The sequence below is a fragment of the Cervus canadensis genome, chromosome 20 (assembly GCF_019320065.1).
Source record: "Cervus canadensis isolate Bull #8, Minnesota chromosome 20, ASM1932006v1, whole genome shotgun sequence".
NCBI lineage: Eukaryota > Metazoa > Chordata > Mammalia > Artiodactyla > Cervidae > Cervus > Cervus canadensis.
Window position 1 is genome coordinate 6,806,646 of NC_057405.1, and position 12,376 is coordinate 6,819,021.

General features: G+C 39.4%; 1 protein-coding gene across 5 annotated transcripts in view; it reads right to left on the reverse strand.

The window, feature by feature from the left end:
- The window catches only part of EPHA7 (EPH receptor A7), a 201,957-nt gene that overhangs the window by 78,904 nt on the left and 110,677 nt on the right, over positions 1-12,376 (reverse strand). The gene's annotated exons all lie outside the window — the stretch shown is intronic.

Genomic DNA, 12,376 nt, shown 5'->3' on the forward strand with positions numbered 1-12,376 from the left:
CATGGTTTTTCCAGTAATCACGTATGGATGTGAGAGTTGGACCATAAAGAATGCTGAGCATCAAAAAACTGATGCTTTTGAACTGTGGTGTTGGAGAAGACTCTTGAGAGTCACTTGGACTGCAAGGAGATCCAACCAGTCCATCCTAAAGGAGATCAGTCCTGGGTGTTCATTGGAAGGACTGATGCTGAAGCTGAAACTCCAATTCTTTGGCCACCTGATATGAAGAGCTGACTCCTTAGAAAAGACCTTGATGCCAGGAAAGACTGAAAGCAGGAGGAGAAGAGGATGACAAAGGACAAGATGGTTGGATGGCATCACCAACTCAATGGACAAGAGTTTGAGCAAGCTCTGGGAGATGGTGAAGGACCGGGAGGCCTGGCGAGCTGCAGTCCACGGGGTCAAACACAACTGAGCGACTGAACAGCAGCAACAACACATAAACTGCTAATTGAGTTAAATAATCATTTTCTATGTCAGTTGGTAAAAATGACTAAGTAAGCCTAAGGCATATATTTTTTCACTTCACTTCTAAAGTAGAAGGATCATATGTTTTCAGAAATTGCTTATTAATTATTGAGTTTCTACATTATATAAACCAATGGTGTTGCTTTCAAGATTCTCTGGATGTATTTCTTATGTATCGCTTCTAAATTTGTAAGCAATGTAGTAATAAGAACAAATATTGAAAACATTTAGAAATCAGAAAGAAAATAATATTTAGCCTTGACAAGAGATACTAAACTATAACCTTAAGATGGAATGTATGTGCATACATGCGGGTTCAGCTGTGTCCAACTCTTCCAGACTCCACGGACTGCAGCATGCCAGCTCTTCTGTCCACGGGACCTTCCAGTTAAGAATACTGGAGTGGGTTTCCATTCCCTTCTCCAGGGGATCTTCCTGATCTAGGGATTGAACATGCATCTCCTGTTTCCCAGTATTGGCAAGCAGATTCTTTACCACTTTGGAAGCCCAAGATGGAATGTAGTAATTTCATATTGTGCATTTAGTAACACTACCTGCTGTGTTTACTAAGGGTCATTTCTCCCAAGCTAATCTTTGCCAAATATACTGGACACTTTGAATTTCCTCTCTTCTCTCCTTTATGCTACGATGAAAGCAGGTGTAAAGGCAGATGTCCTTGGGGACTTTATTCTCTACTGTGTAAGTTGTATGTTCACCTGTGTAGCTATAAAACAGTCTTACAGAAAACCCATAACCTTCTGGCCTTGGACTTTATTATAGGGACTTGAAAAAGATTTACTACTTGAATTATATTTTAAATCAGCTAATGTGGAAATGTTTCTGGTGAAGGTGTGGGTCAGCAGTTGCCTGCTCCAGGGTCAGGGGCACTGAGTGCAATTGTGCTTGCATTGGACATATTGAAGGAGGTTGCCATTATCTTCATTACCTCCAACATAGTTTGGCCTCAGGTCAAGCAAGAGGGAAGAAACACAGCCCTGCCCAACAGAAAATTGGATTAAAGATTTACTGAGCACAGCCCCGCCCATCAAAACAAGACCCAATCCCCACCCCTGGCCCCCAGAGTCAGTCTCTCCCATCAGGAAGCTTCCATAAGTCTCTTATCGTTCTCATTCAGAGAGCAGAGAGAATGGAAGCCACAATCACAGAAAACTAACCAAACTGATCACATGGACCACAGCCTTGTCTAATTCAATGAAACTATGAGCCATGCCGTGTAGGGTCACCCAGACAACTCTGGCAGAGAGTTCTGACAAAACGTGGTCGACTGGAGAAGGGAATGGCAAACTACTTCAGTATTCTTGCCACGAGAACCCCATGAACAGCATGAAAAGGCAAAAAGGTATGACGCTGAAAGATGAAATCCCCAGGTCGGTACATGCCCAAAATGCTACTGGAGAACAGTGGGGAAATAACTCCAGAAAGAATGAAGAGACAGGTCAAAGCAAAAATAACACCCAGTTGTAGGATGTGACAGGTGATAGAAGTAAAGTCCAGTGTTATGAAGAGCAATGTTGCATAGGAACCTGGAATGTCAGGTCCATGAATCAAGGTAAATTGGAAGTGGTCACACATGAAATGGTAAGAGTGAACATCTGCATTTTAGGCATCAGTGAACTAAAATGGACTGGAATGGGTGAATTTAATTCAGATGACCATTATACCTACTACTGTAGGCAAGAATCCCTTAGAAGAAATGGAGTAGCTATCATAGTCAACAAAAGAGTCCGAAATGCAGTACTTGGATGCAATCTCAAAAATGACAGAATGATCTCTATTTGTTTCCAAGGAAAACCATTCAATATCATAGTAATCCAAGTCTATGCCCCAACCAGTAATGCTGAAGAAGCTGAAGTTGAACGGTTCTATGAAGACCTACAAGACTTTCTATAACTAACACCCAAAAATGATGTCCTCTTCATTATAGGAGATGGAATAAAAAATTAGGGAGTCAAGAGTTACCTAGAGTAACAGGCAAATAAGCTATGGAGTACAAAACAAAGCAGGTCAAAGGCTAAGAGAGTTTTTCAAGAGAATGCACTGGTAACAGCAAAACTGTTTTCCAACAACACAAGAGAAGACTCAACACATGGACATCACCAGATGGTCGACACTGAAATCAGATTGATTATATTCTTTGCAGCCAAAGATGGGAAGGCTCTATACTGTCAACAAAAACAAGACTGGGGGCTGATTGTGGCTCAGATCATGAATCTCTTATTGCCAAATTCAGACTTAAACTGAAGAAAGTAGGGAAAACCACTAGACGATTCAGGTATGTCCTAAATCAAAACCCTTATGATCATACAGTGGAAGTGAGAAATAGATTCAGGGGATTAGATCTGACAGACAAAATGCCTGAAGAACTATGGATGGAGGTTCATGACATTGTACAGGAGGCAGTGATTAAGAACATCCCCAAGAAAAAGAAATGCAAAAAAGGCAAAATGGTTGTCTGACGAGGTGTTACAAACAGCTGAGAAAAGAAGAGAGGCTAAAGGTAAAGGAGAAAAGAAAAGATATACCCATCTGAATGCAGTTCCAAAGAATAGCAAGGAGAGATAAGAAAGCCTTCCTCAGTGATCAGTGCAAAAAATAGAGGAAAACAATAGAATGGGAAAGACTAGAGATCTCTTCAAGAAAATTAGAGATATCAAGGGAATTTTCATGCAAAGATGAGCTCAATAAAGGACAGAAATGGTATGAAACTAACAGAAGCAAAAGATATTAAGAAGAGGTGCAAAGAACACACAGAACTATTCAAAAAAGGTCTTTATGACCCAGGTAACCACAATGGTGTGATCAATAACCTAGAGCCAGACATTCGGGAATGTGAAGTCAAGTGGGCCTTAAGAAGCATCACTACAGACAAAGCCAGTGGAGGTGATGGGATACCAGTTGAGCTATTTCAAATCCTGAAAGATGATGCTGTGAAAGTGCTGCACTCAATATGCCAGCAAATTTGGAAAACAGCAGTGGCCACAGGACTGGAAAAGGTCAGTTTTCATTCCAATCCCAAAGAAAGGCAATGCCAAAGAATGTTCAAACTATTGCACAATTGCACTCACATCACACACTAGCAAAGTAATGCTCAAAAGTAATGCTCCAAGACAGGCTTCAACAGTACGTGATCCATGAACTTCCAGATGTTCAAGCTGGTTTTAGAAAAGGCAGAGGGACCAGATATCAAATTGCCAGCATCCACTGGATTATCGAAAAAGAGAGTTCCAGAAGAACATCTACTTTTGCTTTATTGACTACGCCAAAGTCTAACTGTGCATCACAAGAAACTGTGGAAAATTCTGAAAGAGATGGGAATACCAGACCACCTGACCTGCCTCCTGAGAAATCTGTGTACAGGTCAAGAAGTAACAGTAAGAACTAGATATGGAACAACAGACTGGTTCCAAATTGGGAAAAGGGTACGTCAAGGCTATATATTGTCATTCTCCTTATTTAACTTATATGCAGAGTACATCATGAGAAATGCTGGACTGGATGAAGCACAAGCTGGAATCAAGATTGCTGGGAGAAATATCAATAACCTCAGATATGCAGATGACACCACCCTTTTGGCAGAAAGCGAAGAAGAACTAAAGAGCATCTTGATGAAAGTAAAAGAGGAAAAAAAAAAAAGTAAAAGAGGAGAGTGAAAAAGTTGGCTTAAAGCTCAACATTCAGAAAACTAAGATCATGGCATCTGGTTCCATCACTTCATGGCAAATAGATGGGGAAACAAAGGAAACAGTGAGAGACTTTATTTTTTGAGGGGCTCCAAAATCACTGCAGATGGTGACTGCAGCCATGAAATTCAATGACACTTGTTCCTTGTAAGAAAAGTTATGACCAATCTAGATAGCTTATTAAAAAGCAGAAACATTACTTTAGCAACAAATGTCCATCTAGTTAAAGCTATGGTTTTTCCAGTAGCCGTGTATGGATGTAAGACTTGGACCTTAAAGAAAGCTGAGCGCCAAAGAATTGATGGTTTTGAATTGGTGTTGGAGAAGATTCTTGAGAGTCCCTTGGACAGAAAGGAGATCCAACCAGTCCATCCTAAAGGAAATCAGTCCTGAGTGTTCATTGGAAGGACTGATGCTGAAGCTGAAACCCCAATATTTTGGCCACCTGATGCGAAGAGCTGACTCATTGGAAATGAACATGATGCTGGGAAAGATTGAAGGCAGGAGGAGAAGGGGACGACAGAAGATAAGATGGTTGGATGGCATCACTGACATGATAGATATGAGTTTGAGTAGGCTGTGGGAGTTGTGTGATGGGCAGGGAAACCTGGCATGCTGCAGCCATGGGATTTTAAAGAGTCAGACATGGCTGAACTGAATGTGGAAATAAATTGACATTTTCCATGCATGATACTTGGAGCCATGTCCCAGGAATGCATGGTATAAAAAGCAGTAGCCTAGAAACAAAGGTGTGCAATAAAGAAGGTTACTAACTTGAGAGGATCATTTATTTAAGATCCAACTTTGTCCTCGTTTGATACTTTTTATGTATGAATTATAGACCATAGTTGATTCCCAGACAATTTTCAGGATATTCCATTTTAACCCTAGCAAAGCAATTAATCCAACTATGAACTTTCTTTTAATAAGGTCTTGGCCTATGAAGGCTTAATATTGGACACATTTGTACTCTATCAGAGTTATACAGCTATCCAGTGAGCACAGCTCTTGCTCTCAGCTCTATACCTTCTTCATAATCTTTTCTGTATCTGGAATTCTCTACTGTTTCCTTTTGATCAAAATATTACACTTCATGAAGAGCTAAGCCAATTATGGCATTATCCTTCTCAGAAGAAAAATGTTGTGTTTACAAACACATCATACTCCTATGTGCTAATATCTCTCCCTTGCTAATTCATGGATGTCTTAAATGAAATTATATATATATATATATATATATATATATACACACACACACACACACATAGATACATATATGAAAACACTAACATAGTGCTTGGTATATAATATGGCTCTCGAAACTGTTAGTTTCTTTCTCTTGCTTTTGTTTTGCCTACAAATTCTAGCACAGTTTTCAGTGCATGGCAGAATAAATTGGCCTGATGTCTCCATAGCTTGCCACTATGCTGCCATCTGCTTGGTGAGAAAGTGAAAGATACATGTGGAAAGAAACTATTTGGAATCAGGCATTTTGAAGGCAACGAGTTCACTGATTCATGGTATCTAATTGGAGGTTTGTGGACCAGTGTGCTATTACTTAGGTAGTTTACACTAAAAAATGAGAAAAAGACAAATAATGCTAAAAATTAATGCAATTTAAATTATGACAAGTTCATTTAATCTAAAAGATGCCCTTAATCATGAAATTTTATGTTCTCCCAGTACGGTTTTTAAACACAATTGTTTTTAAGAGATAGTGGAGATAAAACTATACAGGATTTTGTTTTTGTTCTGTGTCGTTGCTTTGTTGTCTATGTTATTATCTTTATGGTGATGATGGTAATCTAATAAAATTAGCTATTAAAGCTTCATGAGGTCTTCCTTGTCTGTCAGTATTTTTATTTGAAAAAAAAAAAAAAAAAGTTCTTTTAAAGTTTCCTGGAACTCTAGAATCCAGAAACTATCATTATGGCTGACAGAAAAACTGGTGGTCTTTTCTAATCAATACAGCTAATTTTTCTGATGTTTCAACCTCTCAATCTTTGCTGTCATTTATTCTCCAATTCTTAACACATAAATAATTTGTAACACATTTAACACATAATGTGTGTTTAATAGTTCAGCTTCTTACTACAGTCACAATTCAATTCAATTTAACAAATATTTACTAAGAGTTTACTATGTTCACACATTTCTCTGTGTTATAGAAATAAGGTCTCTACCACACTGAAGCTTACATTCTCCAGAAGAAAGACAAACAGTAAATCACCAATTAAAAAATTATATAAGATGGAAGGTGAAAAGTGTTCCGACATAAAGACACAGAAGAGCAGGGTCAGGATGTTAGGTGCTAACAGTTTAAAGGTTGTCACGTTCCATAGGTTTTCAGAATAAACCTCACTGAGAAGGCAGGCTCTGAACAAGGATTTGTGGGAGATGAATTAGTTAGCCAAACTGATATCCAGGTTAAGATAATTCTAAGGTAGTGAGAATACCACGAACAAAGGTCCAAAGTTGGGAGCACTTCTGGTGTGTTTTAGAACCAGCAACGAAACTGACATGGCTGGAATAAGTGATGGAATAAGTAGATGAGACCAGAGAGGTTAAGGAGGTGCGGAGGAAGCAGGCACAGAAGGCCTGGCAGGCTTTTGCCCTGAGTGAGATGGAGCGTCATGACAGTTTTCTGGGCAGAGGAATAAAATCGTATATGCTTTAAAAAGAATCTAGGTGCTGTGTTGAAAACTGTTAGAAGAGACATGTTGGTAAGTTTTGTTGTCATCCAGGTAAGAAATGCTGGTGGTCTGGAATAGCTGAATAGCCATGGAAGTGAAGAAAGTGGTCAGATTCTACATACATATTTTCTAAACATATAAATATGTTGAGGTAGAGTCAACAGGATTTCCTGAGACTGCATATATTAATAATCAAATAATCAAGTATTATCATACTTTTATAATATCATACATTATCAGCTTATTTAGTAACCAATAACTGATAATTATTAATTCCATAGAAAATAAAATTCTTAATGCAGTGAAATAGTTCATTTTACAATTTTTTTCAATTCATGTGGTAAGCTGAAAAATAAATTTTCTAGGATGAGGATCCCTTTTACTAATATATTTTTACTAGATATTTAGATGAGGGACTGTGTGTAAAATTGGGTAAAATGTTACAATAAGTAAGTATGTTAGATAATTAAAGAAGTGACCTACTGGTAAAATATGTAGCATGCATTGTATGCTAGTATTAATAGGTTATGTATTGAAGGAAGAGAAATCACTGATCCATTTCATTGATTAATTAACCTTCTTGTGAAATTGAAGAAATTTTATCCAATATTATACTGTCAAGCTTGGTTTTATTTTTCTCCTAACTGCTTTAATAAATGTTGTATTTTAATACTAAGAAGCTTCAGCATGTTGGAATATTCTGAAGATGCAACAAAAGCTTAGTGAAGTATTTTGATACATAAGTAAAATTCAAATAAAGATTCAGTAAATTAGTTATTTCATTCCAAAAGAGAATTCTTTAAAATTAACACTATATTGCAGTGATAGGCAAAGTGATTAGAGACTGAATATGCTTGGCCATTTTAAAAGAATACCATCATTAGCACAAAATGATTTGTAGAGCAATTTTACTTCACTAGGGAGAAAAACAATTCCCTTTCATATTTAGTAAATATATTTAAGAATGTAGCTAGCAAAAACAGGTTCGGCGGAAGTATAATGCTTACTTTTCCCTTCCATGGTTTTAGAAAGATGATATTAGACACAGGTCAGATGTGCAATTACAAGTGAGGAATATATATTTTATAATAAAAATGTGTTGCATTTTTTATAATAAATGAAATTTCATAAGCACTAGTCAGAAAATATAATTTAGAAAATTATATTTAAAGCTTACACAGCTTTACTAGTACTTAATGCTTTAGAGACAAGATGGCCCAACACAATTAGCCAAGTCCTAAGGCAGCGTTAAAATGCTAAAATACAGGATTGTGGGAGCTCACCAAGTCAGAAGTTTTCCAGAATAATTTTGATTAGTTGAAACATAATTTCACTCATAAAATGTCTCATGTTTACAGAAGAATTTGTATATTTGTATGTATTTTATTCTCATCTAATAATTTATAAATAAAACAGCAGTTGCCTTGCTTACTTGTCCTACGTCCTATGAGGAAGGCTTATAAAGACACAACTTACACCTGAAGAAGATATGAAATTTGCATTTATATGTCTCTCTTTTAAATCAGTATATCTCAACCTGCTATAGAAACATCTGGCATATGTATTTAAATTATAAAGAATTGGCTGCATACATTAAACAGGCACATGACTAGGCTCCAGCCCAGTTACCTACAGAATCAGGACTTCTGAAGTTTAGGAACCAGTGTCTGCACTTATAGCAAGTACCTGACATGAAGTTTTGGAGCAAAATTTTGTGAATCAAAGAATGGGCAACATCAATACACTGTTGGTTGATTACATATATATACATATATATACATACATACAAATATATGAGAGTGGCTGAGGGTTGGTCCATAAAGAATCATAGGAAAAGGGAGGCTTGAGAAGGTCTTTAAGGATGGATAGAATTTGAATTTGTAGAGGTGGAAAGTAGGCATTTTTGGTGAAGGGTCTATGTTATAAGGGAATACTTTGAAATCAGTTATTAGATTACTTAGATGGTTAAAGTGGCCAGGGCTAGGCTGTGGTTAGCAGGCTGCCATATCTGCTGTGGTATACTACCCAGGCCCCCAGCTCCTCTCCTTCAGTACTAAGTGTCTTAAGCTAACCTGACAGCTTATGGTTGAGTGGCCCTCTGAGAACTTTTCTAGTCTAATAAGAGCTTCATCAGCATCAAGATGGCAGAGAAGGACATGCATTCATCTTCTCCTGAGAGAACATCAAAATTACAACTAGTTGCTAAACAACCATCAACAGGAAGACGTTGAAACCCACCAAAAAAAGATACATCACAGCCAAGGACAAAGCAGAAGCCATAATGCAAAGGTAGGAGAGGCGTAATCACCTTAAAACCAAATCCCATGCCCACTGGGTAGGTGAACCACAAACTGGGGAACAATACTACCAGAGAAATTCTCCCACTGATGTGAAGGTACCAGGCCCCACATCAGACTTCCCAACCTGGGGATCTGGCAAAGGGACTGGGAATCCCCAGGGAGACTGATTCTGAAGGCCAGCAGGATTTGATTATAGACTGGGGAAAACAGAGATTCGTGGAGGGCACAAACAAAAGCTTGCCTGCACCAGGACCCGGGGAAAGGAGCAATGACCCCACAAGAGACTGAGTCAGATCTGCCCCTGAGTGTTCGCAGGTCCCCTGCAGAGGTGTGAATCGACAAGTGGCCTGCTGTGGGGACAGGGGCATCCGTAGCAGCAGTCCCGGGAGCCGTGGGTTAACAGTAAGACCCTTGGAGGTCATCATTAGCCCTACCAGAGAGCCTGCACAAGCCAGACCTGGGTTACCTCAGGCAAAACAACTAACAGGGAGGGAGCACAGCCCCACCTATCACCATACAATTGGAGTAAAGAGTTACTGAGCACGGGTCTGCCTCCAGAGAAAGACTGATTTTCCCCACCTACTTTTCCCCACAGCCAGTCCCTCCCATCAAGAACCCTGCACAAGCCACTTATCCTCATCCATCCGAGGGCAGACAGAAGAAGCAAGTACTACAGTCTCACAGGCTTCAGAAGAAAAACCACAATCACAGAAAGCTAACCAAAATGATCTCATGATTGACAGCCTTGTGTAACTCAATGAAGGTAGGAGCCATACCATGAAGGGTCACCAAAGCTGGATGGGTCCTTCTGGAGAGTTCTGACAAAACATGGCATGCTGGAGAAGGGAATGGCAAACCACTCCCAGTGCTCTTACCTTGAGAATCCCATGAACAGCATGGAAAGTCAAAAAGTTCTAACACCTGAAGACGAGCCCCCCAGGTCAGTATGTGTCCAATATGCTACAGGGGAAGAGCAGGGAAATAGCTCCAGAAAGAATGAAGAGGCTGGGCCAAAGCGGAAACGAGGCCCAGTTGAGGATGAGTCGGGTGCTGAAAGTAAAGTATGATGCTGTAAAGAAAAATGTTGCATAGGAACCTGGAATGTTAGGTCCTGGAATGTTACCTGGAATGTTAGGTCCATGAATCAAGGTCAATTGGATGTGGTCAAGCAAGATGTGGCAAGAGTAAACACAGACATTTTAGGAATCAGTGAATTAAAATGGAGGAAATGGCCAAATTAAATTAAGATGACCATTATATCTACTACTGTGGGCAAAAATCCATTACAAGAAATACAGTGGCCCTCATAGTCAACAAAAGAGTCCAAAATGTAGTACTTGGGTGAAATGTCAAAAATGACAGGATGATTTCAGTTTATTTCCAAGGCAAATCATTCAGTGTGACAGTAATCCAGTCTATGCCCCAACCACTAATGCTGAAGAAGCTGAAGTCCAATGGTTCTATGAAGACTTACAAAACCTTCTAGTGAAGGTGAAAGTGTTAGTCACTTAGTTGCCTCCGACTCTTTGTGACACCAAGGACTGTAGCCCACCAGGCTCCTCTGCCCATGGGATTCTCCAGGCAAGCATACTGGAGTGAGTTGCCATCCCCTTCTCCAGGGGATCTTCCTGACCCAGAGATCAAACATGGGTCTTCCACATTGCAGGCAGATTCTCTACCATCTGCACCACCAGGAAAGCCCAAAACCTTCCAGAACTAACACCAAAAAAGATGTCCTTATCATCATAGGGGATTGGAATGCAAAAATAGGAAGTCAAGAACTACCTAGAGTAACAGGTAAGTTTGACCTTGGAGTACAAAATGAAGCAGAGCAAAGGCTAACAAGAGTTTTGCCAAGAGAATGCACTGGTCCTAGCACACACCCTCTTCCAATAACACAAGAGAAGACTCTACACGTGGACATCACCAGATGGTCAATACTGAAATTAGACTGATTATATTCTTTGCAGTTGAAGATGGAGAAGCTCTATACAATCAGCAAAAACAAGACCAGGAGTTCACTGTGGCCCAGATCATGATCTCCTTATTGCAAAATTCAGGTTTTAATTGGAGAAAATAAGGAAAAACACTACGCCATTTGGATATGACCTAAATCAAATACCTTATGTTTATACAGCAGAGGTGATGAATAGATTCAAGGGATTACATCTGATAGACAGAGTGCCTGAAGAACTATGGACAGAGGTTGGTAATACTGTACAGGAGATGGTGATCAAAATCAACCAAAGAAAAAGAAATTCAGGAAGGCCAAGTGGTTGTCTGAGGAGGCCTTACAAATAGCTGTGAAAAGAAGGTAAGTGAAAGGCAAGTGAAAAAGGGAAAGATATACCCAAATGAATGCAGAGTTCCAGAGAATAGCAGGGAGAGAAAAGAAAGCCTTCTTAAGAGAACAATGCAAAGAAACAGGAAAACAACAGAATGGGAAAGACTAGAGATCTCTTCAAGAAAACTGGAGATACCAAGGGAGCATTTCATGGAAAGATGGGCTTTCATGGAAAGATAAAGGACAGAAATGGCAAGGGCCTAACAGAAGTAGAAGAGATTAAGAATAGGTGGCAAGAATACACAAGAGAACTATACAAAAAAGCTCTTAATGACCTGGATGACCACAATGCTGTGGTCACTCGGCTAAAGCCAGACATCCTGGAGCCAGACATCCTGGAGGGTGAAGTCAAGTGGGCCTTAGGAAGCATTACTATGCATAAAAGTAGTGGAGGTGATGGAATTCCAGCTAAGCTATTTCAAATCCTAAAAGATAATGCTGTTAAAATGCTTCACTCAATAAACACAGCAGTGCTCGGCACTGGGCTGGAAAAGGTCAGTTATCATTCCAGTCTCAAAGAAGGGCAACACTAAAGAATGTACAAACTACCATACAGTTACGCTCATTTTGCATGCTAATAAGATTATACTCAAAACCCTTCAAGCTAGACTTCTGCAGTACATGAATCTAGAGCTACCAGATGGACAAGATGGATTTAGAAAAGGCAGAGGAACCAGAGATCAAATGCCAACATTCACTGGATCACAGAAAAAGCAAGGGAATTCCAGGAAAACATCTACTTCTGCTTTATTGATTACACTAAAGTCTTTGTGTGGATCACAACAGATTGTGGAAAATTCTTAAAGAGATGGGAATGCCAGACCACCTTACCTGTCTCCTGAGAAACCTGTATGTAGGTCAAGAAACAAC